This window comes from Salvelinus fontinalis, chromosome 6 (genome assembly GCF_029448725.1).
Source record: "Salvelinus fontinalis isolate EN_2023a chromosome 6, ASM2944872v1, whole genome shotgun sequence".
Lineage (NCBI taxonomy): Eukaryota > Metazoa > Chordata > Actinopteri > Salmoniformes > Salmonidae > Salvelinus > Salvelinus fontinalis.
Window position 1 is genome coordinate 50,013,613 of NC_074670.1, and position 14,647 is coordinate 50,028,259.

Here is a 14,647-nt window from a genome sequence, read left to right on the forward strand (position 1 = left end):
GCCCGAACCATAAAAACCAGCCCCAGAACATTATTCCTCCTCCACCAAACGTTACTCCACCAAATGGCACTATGCATTGAGGCAGGTAGCGTTTCCCTGGCATCCGCCAAACCCAGAAATAGTACATCAGACTGCCAGATGGTGAATCGTGATTCATCACTCCAGAGAACACGTTTCTACTGCTCCAATGGCAGCAAGAGTCCAATGGCAGCAAGCTTTACACCACTCCAGGTGACGCTTGGGATTGCGCATGTTGATCTTAAGCTTGTGTGCGGCTGCTCGGCCATGGAAACAAATTTCATGAAGCTCCTGACGAACAGTTGTTGTGCTGACGTTGCTTCCAGAGGCAGTTTGGAACTTGGTAGTGAGTGTTGCAACTGAGGACAGACAATTTTTATGACCTATGCGCTTCCGCACTCGCCGGTCCAGTTATGTGAGCTTGTGTGGCCTACCACTTCGCAGCTGAGCCGTTGTTGCTCCTAGATGTTTCCACTTCACAATAACAGCACTTACAGTTGACTGGGGCAGCTCTAGCAGGGCAGAAATTTTACAAACTGACTTGTTGTAAAGGTGGCATCCTATGACGGTGCCATGTTGAAAGTCACTGAGCTCTTCAGAAAAGCCATTCGACTGCCAATGTTTGTCTATGGAGATTGCATGGTGGTGTGCTCGATTTTATACACCTGTCAGCAACGGGTGTGGCTGAAATAGCCAAATCCACTAATTTGAATGGGTGTCCATATACTTTTGTGTATATAGTGTATCATCAAATGGGATTTTCCATTGCTTTGCATTATCAAATCAAATGTTATTTGTCACATGTGCTGTATACAACAAACAGGTGTAGACTTTACCATGAAATGCTTACTTAGGAGGAGACCTTTCCCAATAAAACAAATGGAAAAATGTAACTCTAAATGTATATTTGTGACCAAACTAGACCAAAGTAATTTACTGGAGTGAAGGCCTACACCTCTGAAATATCCACAGGTGCATTTTGTATGGATGGTAGGTGCACACTTGCAGCCATGTGAATCATTTGAATCATTGTCAAATGATTTGATAGTAAAATCCTAAAGCTATATATAGTTACATGACAATGTGTGGAGTTTTATGTGTCGGCCTTCTATCCCAGTTTGTTTTATTGGATCTTCAATAATCTTAATGGTCTCAGTGTTTAAATAATCCAATCAGACAGTCGATGAAGTGGGTATCGTAATGTTTGGGATGTAAACAACATAGCGTGTCAGGAGCTGGCACAACAACTGGACACAACCTGCAGTGAGTGACAAAGAGCTTTTCCTGATCCTGACCACATGATCTGAGACTGACCAGTAAGAACTCTGTGTGTTTGGCTCTGTAAACCAGGCTATAATAGGGTCTGGATTTGTTTCTTGGTCAGATCATGTGATCAGGAAATATGTAAAACCATGTATGGAATAATTCATAATTAATATAAATAGACCAATCGTCTTGTAGAACTAGGTTTGTTTTGACAATCCTAGATTGAATGTGTTAATTACATCATCATCCGGAAGTCTTTGCAGTTGAAAGTGTGGAGAAACAAAAGCATCTAGGATACTCTGCCCAATCCAATTAAACTGTAGCATCCACAGCCTCGTCCTATTCATCGTCTGTATTGAAGCCTCTTGTTACCAGTCTGCAGAATCTAAGGCATCAAAAAGTCCTTTGAAGTGCTGAGTAAGCACTCCCTGTTAGATTTGACTGCATATTAAATGCTTGGTGGCTCTAGGAAGACGTTCCTCTTCTTCCTCCTTATTGCACCATGGCCCCTGGTTCAAAGGGAGCCCCGCGGGCCCAGCAGCCTGCAGTGGCCTGTGGGATTAGACTCTGTTCCTGTGGCTCTGTCAGGGACACCCTCAGGGGCCACACACACACTGGGCAGGAAGGGCCCCCTTGTCTCTGGAGCCTTCCAGCCAATACTACCCAGGTGTGAGGCCCCTATAACTCCCTCTGTCTCTCTTTCTCTCTCACACACAGGCTGTTAACTAGTGCTCATTATAACCTTTGGCAGAGATGAGACGGATCAAAAGAGAAAGTCACAGTGTTGAAAAGAACCACAGAGAAGAGAGAGAGAGGAGATGAAACATATTTAGTCCCCAGACTGTTGATCGGAAGAACGTTCCCAATGATCAGCCATGGAAATGGATTCCTTGATGAGTTCAAATCAAGTTGTAATATGAACCGGTCTGATGAGGGAGAGCTATATTTGGGAGAGGCATTTCACTTTGGGTTTGGGCACTCATGATACTTCAGACCAGGCTCAGCTGCTACTGTCTTTGAAGGTGTAAAGTACGAATAGGTGAGTGGGGGGGGAAGTACTTCTATGTGTAAAGTGACTAAATGTCTGTGTTAGCTCTCTGGGGGGCTCTTTCTCAACAGAACCCTGTTCTTTTGTCAGATGAAGATTGAGCCATCAAATGTTCTGTGTAGTAGTGGCTTGTCAAACATTACAACAATGTGAGTATGTGAGGAAATCTCTTATTACAGTTGTAAATTAGGAAGATTTTAAATGCACCATTTATTTAGTGACGCCATTGGTTTTCAACCGTCATAACAGAGTGGTTTTATACTGCCATCTAGTGCTGAAATTAAGACTTTTAATCAGATTTTTTGGGGGGTCCTCACTGATTCATAGTTATCGTAAATGTTTCACCATACATCACTACATTCATCTTAATTGAATGGATTAATGCAAATAATTAGAAAAATCTAAAGATTTCATATAACCATGAATATTAACTTAGCACTTAGCAAAATGTAGGCAGAGTGAAGTGTGTGGCAATGTTAAGCAACACCTTAGCCCACGTCATTCTGTTTCGAAACCACTGATATCCATATCTTCATGATTAGCATTCCCTTCACATTGCCCATCCACATGCTTAATACATCAAACTACATGACATTATTCAACAATTGCCTCAAATCTACTGCTGCGCTGCCTCATCATAAATATATTAGGCATATTAAGTATTATATAGCCTAGCTTAGAGAGCTCTTTGATGTACATGCATAAAACATATATGTAAAGTTACATTTTACATTGACAATTCATTACGGTAGCTAGAAATTAAATTGCTGAAAGGCAATTCAGACTCACTGCTCTTGTAACTGAGCCAAAATGAAAAAGTTAAATGGATGAACTTACTGAGTTAAAACACTCTGGTAGCAGCTGAGTCAAATGTATTTAGAGACTACCAAGTCTACCTTCCCATACATTTTTTGCTTTATTCTTCTTGGAAAATTCCATAACTTCTGTTCATTAGGGGTCAGGGAATGTTCAAACAAACAAACAAACAAACACAAACAAACACACACACACACACACTTTAATAGGAAGTTCCAGGTGAAACAAAAAGGACAGCTGTCATTGGTAAAGTCAATCAAACATCCATCCGGTTTATTACGAGTCTAGCTGGCCCTTTCTGAGCAGGCCCTTTATATCCTAACCAGACAGCAGCAACTTCTGTAAACACCAGCTTCTTGGAGACAGGCCCTTTATATCCTAATCAGACAGCACCAACTGTTCTGTAAACACCAGCCGGAGAGGCTGGTAGGATTTCAAAACAAAAAGGCAGTGACTATGTCAGCTGCTACAGAATCACACAGTGTTCACAGAATGTCATCAGTACCATACAACAGTGAATAATCAGTGCGTTCTCGGTCCTTGTACCTCCAGTCTCACCTCAAACACTATCAACAGATATGAGAATAACATTTAGCTTTAATCTAGTGACCAACAACCTGCAACTTGACTCAATTACACACACACACACACACACACACACACACACACACACACACACACACACACACACACACACACACACACACATCCCCTATTACTGTGGTTGTGAGGGGCAGTGGCTGAAGAGAGCTGTCCATAAACAAACAGATAAACAGGAGATTCACAGAGCGAGCGTCACACTACTGCCCCTGAAAAGGACCCATTCACTTCTTCTGCTCACCACAATTGTGTTTGTCTCCAGAGCCCAAACAGTTTAGAAGTAATTACTTGTGTTTTCCCCAGAAGGTGATTACTTCGCCACACTTGGCAGCCATTGTCACCGGCCATGCTTCACATTCACGCAAGTGGGCCCGGCCCACAAAGGAGAGAAGTGCCCGATTGATGACAGCCCTCAGTGGCCAAGGGAGAATTTAAAAGTACTTGTATGGGGCTCTTTCAGGAGATTAACTTGCTATAAGGGCTACCTGCCATGGACACATTCGCCGTATTCATGGAGCAAGCACAAAGAGTTTTTTAGAGGGGCCACAGCTGCATGAAAGTGAATGGGATAATGGTCACAAAAGGCAACAAACCTCAAGTGTAGAAAAATAAAGTGTCCTCTCAGATGGGAGGCCTCCATTCACGGACAGACGATTCCTCCCATTGACCATTGAGGATCTGCCCGCTCCACCACCAAAGGCCCCAAGCTAATTAATTTTAGACAAGCAGTGTTGTGGGGAAGGGCTCCAAAGAGAGGGCACCACTCCGGAGCAAAGTGCTCTTTAATTAAACCTTTCTATCTGACAGACTTCCCCTGGAAATGGACGTCACAGACCAACACACCAGTATAACGAGGAGTCTCCTGGCTAGAGGCCCCTGGCCCCCCGCCTTGAGCAAGAAGCACACAAGAAACACACACAGAGACTTTGCAAGAACACAGATATATACTGCTGTCTGTGTGAGTCTTTCATAATACCAACACACACAAACAGCGCACTGAAGGATACACGTTACACTTTATGCTTCCTGACTTCAGGAAGTCTCTTAGACTACGAGCAGCAACAAATTGAGGATAGAGGAAAAAGTCTGTTTTTCCCGTACTCTGCATCTAGAGACCCAGGGTTGAGCTTGGAACTGCCTGTGCTAATAAGATGGGTCGGGGACTGTGGCCACATGGGTCAGATTCAGGCTCCTGCCTTTTCACATTCTGTGTATGCATGAGCAAGAGAAAGAAAGAGAGGGAGAAAGAAGGAAAGAGAGAGAGAGAAGAAGGAAAAAAAGAAGAAGCGCGAAACAGGAGAAATATAAAGGAGAGACAGAGAAACAATCCATGTGTGTCCAAATGCATTGCTTAAATGTGAAATTGCTCATGCAATTATTTCTGGGTTATAGATGAGAAAGGGGGGATTGATCTTCTTATATAAAACAGACATGGACTACCACATACAGAGAGGCCGAGGGAGGGCCAGGCTTCTTTGCTCGTGCTCATGCAGTGGAAAGGCACTGACAGGTGTGCCTTTGTATGTGCATGTGTGTTCATGCGGTGTGTGTGTGTGTAAGCGTGGGCATAGACGGATGTGTGTCCCCAGTTAAGCTTCTCTAAGTTGTGTGTTTAATGCCTCTCCCTGGCTACCTCCTCATACCCCTCATCATGGTTTGGAAATGAGGGGCCATCTTCTCACACTCTGTTGGTCTCCAGTCTTAACAGACCAGACGGCCAACGCCGGCCAGCAGTTCAGCTCATAGGTACATAGGGATGCGATGGATGGAGCAGACAGACAGACACCGTTTCAATGCTAATCGATGGAAGGAAAGGCCTTGGTGCATGAATATCTTTTCCAAATGGTCCACTGGCAGTTCATCTAAGACCCGGGGAAGTCTTCAAACGCAAAACCCCAAAAACCAAGCGGATATTTTGGAGACCTGGTAAGAATACTTTTTTAAACAATCAGTATAAACTCTGGATTTAAGTATAACATTACTGTACTTAAGTATATATATATATATTTTTTTTTTTGATTTAATTCATTGACTTAAGCTATGTCCTAAAAAAGACAGATTTGCTAAAGTGTATAAGTCAGGCTGTGCCAGGCTCACCACATAGCACCACTGGGGTGTACAGAGACATCATGTGTCAGGTCGTCCCAGTCTGACAGTAATAATGCATCACTGTCGGGGTGAGTGGCACTTCCAGGTCAAAGGTCACCAACTCCTCATGTTTACTGCCTGAGTGTAGCAAGCCTCTTTACACCAGGGATTAGTCCAGCGGGTGCATCTGTGTCTCTCTTGCTGTTGTATTGTAGTGTAGTTTTTCACGTCTACAAATGTCTATGTAATAGGAAAAAGGGAGGACCATGTATTGTATCCGATTACACTGCTATGTGTTTGAGAACTGGTAGAAACGGGTGTACTGTAGTATTTGGCCACTAGATGTCAGAGTTTGCCTTGTTAACAGAGCTCTGCTCCCGGCGCTGCTCGAGGGAAGCTTGCAGAGTAGTACACGTGGTGTGACAGCTTCCCCAGGAAGCTAGGGTGACATTTGCCTCACTTAATGACACAAGCTAATTAATCATTAGCGATCCCAGAGGTATTCCTGTTAGAGAGGCTTTGTCGTGCCTGGCCCTGGCAGGGGGTCCCCAGCCCCAACATGTTGTATGCATATGTTTAACTGCCGCAGCCCACACTAAAACGTCTTAATATTCTCCCGTTTAGGTATTTAGACTGGATTGCAGTTAGCTGTTTTTCCCTATTCCTTCCTCTTGAAACAAGTACAAGGGTAAAAGCCCTTTTAAGATAAGTGTAACTGTGTTCCTTAATCTTGTGCATGTAACCTTATGGAGGGCCGTGCAGAGGCTTCCTTGTGTAGGACTAGGGCCCAGCTCTATGTGTATCTCAGGGAGAGAGGGAAGAGAGACGTTATCAATGGTTGATTGGGCGGACAAGGGGAAGGAGGTTTTGTATTTCCTGCATCAGTGGTTTTAACCCCATCGCTTTGTCTTTATCAAGCAAAATAAGCACATTCGCAGACAGATCAATTCAGGCCAAGAGTAGCAGAAGATAGACTGATCCAGTCTACCTTGCATTCATTGCCGTTGTGCTGTGCTTTGTTGTTGTGCTCGATGAAGTAGCACCTGAGTATATATCCTCTCAGTGTTGAAATGCAAGGTTGACTGATGGTCAAAAGTGTGGATAACTTTTTTTATTTTTTTTTATCTCAAAACAAACAGGCGGTTTATCCTATTGTGGCTTGTCTTCCTGTTCTGTTAAGCCGAGCGGTGAGGGGGATAGGATGTACAGTTTTGACTGTGTATGTACATGAACTGTGGTAGCAGGGTCATTGGGTTATGGCTAATTGTCTCTCATGGGGTAAACCCCTCTCTCACTCATATTTGAATTGCACCAAAATGTGAGAACGGATTTTTATGAAATACTGAACAAGTGGAAGCTACCCCCCCCTGGATGTGTTCTCCCCTTATGCATCATTACTGCCCCCCCACTGTGTCCCTGACTGGGTCTTGGAAAGATCCAGTCTGGCTATTATGTACCGGGGGCTCCAAGTGACCCACCCTGATGCCCCCTCCACCCCTGCTGCCCAACAGAGAATGGCATGGGGTCGCATGGGAGCATAGGGGGAACTTGGAGATGAGTGGTTGAGCAGGGTTGGCTGGTAGGGGGGCTGAGTTCGTTTTGGAGATGAGGGGTGAGTGAGATGCGTTACCCTTGGGATAGGCTGACCCCTGACCCCTGAGACCTGCTAGCCAACCCTAATGCTTTGTACTGTGACCTTAGTGGATCAGGGCTGGGTGTTTTTGATGATATACAGTTCTGATGCTGGGCAGAAATATTCCTCTGGACATGAGCTGTAGCAGTGGAGCTACGAACCCACCCACTGAGTTTGACCCTGCTCTGACCTACCAGTTTCTACTGGACTCTGTGTTCCTCTCTAACCAATAGCCAACTTGGATAATGGAAGCTCAAAATGTACATATCGTACTTTATACTTCTCGTGTAATTTCGTCCTCATTCTTAGCCGCCTTTATTAGCGGGTGGCCGATGCTATTATGAAACACGACGTGGGCGTTCTCTTCTGTCTCTTTCCACCGCGGCAGTGACGGCCCACTGTGCTTCTGTGTAGCAGCTCTGCTCCTCCATTTTGTTTCTGCGTGGGTCAGCGTGGCAGGTTGCGACTCCCCCATTGAAAGTGACGTTAGTACGGTGATACAGAGGGATGAATTATTCTGTTTCATAGGGCCACTGTACGGCTCATTGATATGCAAAAGAGAGCCTGGCATGGCTTTACTGCCCTGGGCCCTGCCAGGTATCCATTTAATATCACTTGGAAATACACAGGATCCTTCATTTCTACTCTAATCAGGGGGATGATTTCATTCCAAACAGAGCCATTGTCATTTCACCGGCCTATAAAGGAGGAAGATACTGCCGAGTTCTTTCCCATGGCTGAGTAGGAGTTGTAAACCTGAGATGGGATCTGAGGTACTAAGGGCAGCATCCTCTAAGGCTAGGCCCTGGCCCTTCTACATAATCCCCCACCTACTAGGCTACAAGCTGCCAAACTCTTTCCCCCGAGAAGTAACACCTAGGGTGCACCGTCACAATAGAACGCCACGCATCTTAACATCATTATTTCACCACAGCATTAGAGATAAGGGTCAAAAAGACAGTACCCTGTCAGAGATTTGGCTCTTGACCCATCAAGTGTGTGGAATGGACACCTTCCGAGTGTGAATTACCATGGCTCCAGTAGGTCTGTGGAGAGACAACAGGCGAACAGCGTAGGACCGTAGTGCTCTAAGTCAGGTTGGGCGAAGAAGACGAAGTCGGCGCCATTTTTGTTTGTGCACAAAGTGCTCATCATCTCTGTCTTTTCGGAGACAGACACGGGCGTGTCTGTCCTGTGGGAACCCCATCTGCAGGCCCATGGTGGTGATGGTGGAACCTCCCCTTCCTCCACACCCATCAGCGTTCACCCCCAATTACACACAAATAGATAGACTACCACAAAGGCACAGCATGCGCAAACTTACCTGCCCCCCCCACACCAATTGTTTGTGCCCAGGAACATATTTAAAGATGCACGCTTCCACACCCTTATATCTCCGCAGGAGGCCACAGGAAACAGATGAAGATGCAGGCAGGTTGATCAGGAGAATAGTGCGGCCTACATGTCCCTGAGTGACGTGTCGCAACGTTGCACCGCCAAACCACTGCCATTATCAACAATGAATCGACATCATTTTCTGTAGAAAGCCCAATTTGGACTTGAAAGAGGCTGCCATGGAAGCCGATCGCTCAGATAGGAGAGGGAGGGGAATCACTTGTCGCCCGGCGGAGCTTCCACCCCTCCTGTCGTGACGGAGGCAGCCATTCACACCGAGCATCTATCAAGCTGCATGAAATTGCCTTTTTGCGTCAGCAAGTGGTGGATTTGTAACAAGGCCTTAAGGATAGCTTATTTACTCACTTGTTTATGGCGAATCAAAGTGAGCCAAACTTTTCTCATCTTTTTCTTCTCTCTCGGCGTCGAAGCCTCTTAGCCGGGGCCCTTTCATGGTGTCAGGGGCGGGGCCAAGGCGTTGCATGTGATTCCCTATCTCCGGGAACCCCGCAATTACATCTGGCACAACTCTGCATGAACTAGCGCTTTATAGTCCTTTGTGCATCTCAGCTTTGAAGCGCCGGGTCCCTCTATAAGTTGCCTTTTTGTCCCCCCCCATCGTCCTACACCCCGCACCCATCCCCCAACCAACCCCCGCTAGAGACAGAAGACAGAATGCGATGTGTCGTCTTCCTCCCCAACACAAAGCCCCAGTGCATTGGACACACCTTGGACAGCACAAAGGATGAAAAGCGCGGCGAGGTTTGGACACGCAGGACCACGCTGCCAGGCCCGATAAAGACGCTTCAAAAGTCGAGCTGTGAGCAGCGACCCTCCTCTGCCGCTCCTTCTCTTTCTTCCCAGGGTCCCGGAGTGACAGAAAAAGAAAGAAAAGAGAAAGAGAGGGAATGAAAGAGAAAAATATTATATTTTAGTTTTCCGCTTATTGTATTTGTGACAGTGCGTTCGAGGTCTGTGCATATAAATAGCAATGTGTTGCCGAGGAGACTAGGCAGACAGAGAGTAGGGTAAATGTGTAAATAAGCGTATAGATTAGTGTGTGTACGCTTGTTTTTGAGGAAGAGTAAAGGATTATCCAAAAACATCCCCAGCTTTGAGGCTGGCGACCTATTAATGAACTCTGGAACCCCATCAACAATCTTCCTCTCTCATCTCACAGAGACAGACTACCCACAGCTTGACAGTATCCTTCCAAAACACCATTACTGAAAAAAAACAGGCTTCTGGCAAACAGCTGTGGCAAATCTTTGACCAATTTGGTTATATTGTCACACGCAAATGTGTTTTGTGGCAAAGTGTTGCTGCAAATTTGCAAACTTCTGGCAAGCACTTCTGGGATACATGTGGCGACGGTTCTACAGTTTGCTTTAAATTTGCTGCAAACTCATTATGAATATGCAAATTAGATCAGGTTTTTGGTTACTTTGGCTATTAACAACAATGAAATGTCATATCTACATAAACCAAATCACATATGAACTTGCTCCTCACAGAGAAAAGTAAACTAAACATACTAAATATACTAAACAACATGCATTCAATGTCTTAACAGATACAAATAATAAATACATCCAATACAACTTGAAATCATCAGCCTGCTAAATATTTCCCTAAATATAAATTGTTTATTTCATATTTTTATGGAGCTACATTTACATGAGAGAAATGCCTGCCATCCAGGACATCTACAGCACCCGGTGTCACAGGAAGGCCAAGAAGATCGTCAAGGACCTCAGCCACCCGAGCCACGGCCTGTTCACCCCACTAGAAGGTGGAGACAGTACAGGTGCAAACAGCTTTGCTTGGACCAAGAGACTGAGAAAACAGCTTTTATCTCCAGACCATCAGACTGTTAAACAGTCACCACTAGCCGGCCTTGTATGCTGCCCTGTGCCTTAGTCACTGTACTAGCCGGCTACCAGCCGGTACTCTACCCTGCACCTTAGAGACTGCTGCCCTATGTATAGTCATTGAACACTGGTCACGTTAATGTTTACATACTGTTTCACCCACTTTAAATGTAGATACTGCATTCTAGTCCTGGCTCATCCTATATAACACATTATTTTTGTGTTATGTATTATGTGTGTATTTTTTAAATTATTGCAGTGTTGGAGCTAGAAACCCAAGCATTTCGCTGCACCTGCCATAACATTTGCAAATCTGTGTACACAACCAATAAACTTTGATTTGATTTTAGGATTAGGTTTAAAGGGGCAACTACAGAATTTACACGAGCCAAGTGATAACTGAACAATGAGCTTTCAACCAATGGATGTTAAAAAGAGAACGAACAAAACTGAAATAATGAAAACAACAAAATCAATCACCCGGTTCAGAACTATTGTCTTTGGAGACGGCGGACCCGTGGAAGTCCTTCGTCCAAAGCTTGTTGAATGCATGAACTGAAACAATCAGAAAACACCAAACAAAGACAACATTAGTATACTGAAAACAATTACTGAAAACATGTTCTATTTTGGCATCTTAAAAGGTAGACTCAGCGGCTAATGGATGGGTCTGGTTTTGGAAAAACAGGGTCAGCTGTTACAAAGTTGCCTTGATGTTGCTTTGCTTCTCACTGAAACTGGCATTCTGTGTGTTTTACAGCAAGGAAACATTTGTTTCTGCCTCGTATAAAAGCTGTATAAACAAACAATGTAGCTAGCATAAATGGGGACTTAGGCCTAGCAAATCTACCTTTAAATGTGTGGCCTACTGTTCCTAGAGACCCACAGTGTACACGTGCTTTTCTCCAGCCAAGCCTCAACACAATTGATTCAAACTATTGAACTAATTATGATCTTCAATCTAGAATGGGGACTTCATCACTAAGAGACAGTTGTTTACTAGTGGTCTCTTCTTCCTGACTCAGGTGTATAAGGCTATGATGGTAGAAAAGCAACATAAAATTGAGTTATGCTTAATACGGCAATTCATATTATTTTTCCAAAATGAATTATTGTTAATTTACATCTCAACGTCATGCATGCAAGAACCATTGACCTGGTGCACACATATTTCTCTGTCCTCAGTTTGATCGAATGCCTCAATCTGTATTTTTTCCCTTGTGACTGGATTGCTTATGAAAGAGAGAAGGTATAACACAGTCAAGATGAGCTAGGTACTAGTTTAAAGCAATTGTTACAAAAAATTCATGTATAGGCTACATTGATGAGAATATTACATGCATTTGCTTATCTACCTTATTAAGCTTGAAGACGATTTATCACTTAAAAAAGTGTAATGAGTGAGTGAACCACAAACTTCGTTCCAGGGTATTTATTGATGAATCCTCCTCCCAATACATCCTCCTCAAACACCATGGTTACGGGAAGGGTATCCATCTGCAAAAGTGACATTTTTGCTTTGATGCCAAGTCAGTTCATACTGTTGCCACAGATAGAACAATGAGACAGATATTTCACCAGATGTATAAATGTGAAGCATCTGGTTGGCATTTCCACTCACTACCAAATATGGTGATGAAAGGAAGCCCTGTGGCTGTTAGTGGGAGAAGATAGATTTTGGTCAACATTCTGCTAATTTTCTCAATACAGTTTTCTGTTTCCAAAATTAGAATCTGTCACAAACAGAGTGGACTAAGTTTTGTAGACAAAAAAATGGCATTCTTTAGGATTGCAAGAACGATTTGAGGTATTGCACACACACACACACACACACACACACACACACACACACACACACACACACACACACACACACACACACACACACACACACACACACACACACACACACACACACACACGTCATAGAGTAGACGTTCCCTAACGGAAATATGCAAATACATGCTAGAACGCGCCAATAGTATCTCGCTAGCTCGTGCTTGGCTCTGACAACACCCTTGCTTGTTCTGTCCACTAGGATTAATTTTCTCCCATTGGAAATGACAGACTGTGGCCTACCTTGGGTTAGTTATAAAAATCTTTGCTGTTGCTACCATGTTGTGCTAACTAGCTAACATGTAACTGAACAGTGACGCTAGCATATTGACATGCATATTATTGGTATTAGCTAAAAGACAGCAAAATATACATGTTTAGGCAAATCATTAGTTAGCTAGCTAGCTATCACATCAATTGTGCAAAATATGATAGCTAATGTTAGCCAGCTAACTAAGCGCTAGCCACTAGCTGACAGGCTGAAACTGATACAGCAACACAATATGTTTCACTCTTTCCCATAAAACATGACATTGCTAACCAGTCATCAATTATCTAACACAATTTGAAAGTTGATTAGGAAGTTTCATTAATAAGATAGACACTCACTTGACAACTTCGGTAGGTAGCTAGATAACTTTGTTTCCATTTTACAACAGATTTTTTTCCCCCCTTTGACTGGTCATCTATGGTTACTGGTCTTGGAACTCATGTGTTCACCAAAAACAACTTCTGTTTGTCACTACTAGTGGCAATAAATATTGTTGCCACAGATTAAAATTGAATCTCGAGGGAATTGTTTGCCAGAAAAAAACCTCTGGCGAATTTGCCACTAGTGTCAATACATATTATTATTGCCAAAGGTTTTCCACAGATACATCACTAGTGGCAAACATTTGCAAACTTCTGGCACTATTTCGTGGCACACTATAGATGGGTTAGATGACAACATCGTGAAAACGATGTGCACGCTTCCATGGGTGATTCTGGATGGCCAAATAGCTATCAACAATTACAAAAAGCTGCCATGTGGGGAATTGAAGATAGCTCATTTCAGCCAATTTCATCTTGTTCTTGATACCATGTCTTGTTTTGAGGTGTTTTGACTGATGTCACGTCTATCCTAATATGACCATAATTCACTAGCTAGCTAACCAACAACTGTACCGATGTATTTGACACAAAAAGTGCTCATTGTGCCAATTTATTTATATGTTTTCAATAAACATTGGAGACAAAATACAGTTTACATGTTGTCAACAATATAAGCCAACCCTGTCTGTTTTGCCCCATAGTTGCGCACGCATCGCTTTTGTTGCTAAACAACCGATCCGTCTATTTAGTATGCAGCAAATTTGCCACAAAGGTGCAGGAAGTTTGCCGCAACAAATCGTTTTTTGTAAGGGCAATCAAACTCCTTTGGCTGAAATGGCCGGTCAGTGGTTTACAAGAGATAGGGGGATGCGTTTTGTGTGACAGTCACTGACATTTGGGGCCTTGATTTATAGGCATATTTTTTTGTTGTTCGATTACATTTTGTATTACTCAATTCATAAATAGGAACAATACATGGATCAGGAACACAATTAGTACATAATTCCCTCCCTCTTCTTCTTGCTGTATCTCCCTCGTTCTCCAACCCCCACCGGGGGTCGTCCAAAATGGAGATGAAAAAGAGCAGAGTTTTTCCCCGGTAATAGCCCCCCCCTCCATCCCCCGCACCTCTCCTCTCTCCCCACCAAAACAGATGGCGTTTTATGCTGAGCACAATAAGGACTATTCAGCATAAGCCGGGCGAGCCCTCCCCACCTGCGCTCGGCTCCCAATCACAACCTAATGAACACATTGGGAGCAGTCTGCTCCAAATTACGCCCAGTAGGCTACGGGCCCACAGGTAACCCCCCTGCCCCATCTCCTAGTCCTCCCTCTCCCCCCTCGCCGGTCTCCCTGAACACCCACCCCAAACCTCTGCCCCATGCGGCACCCAGCCCCTACACACTGGTGCTTAATCTAATCAAGATTTCTTTATCTCCCCGTCAGCATTCCAACACAACACTGTGAGCTGGAAAGTGTGGA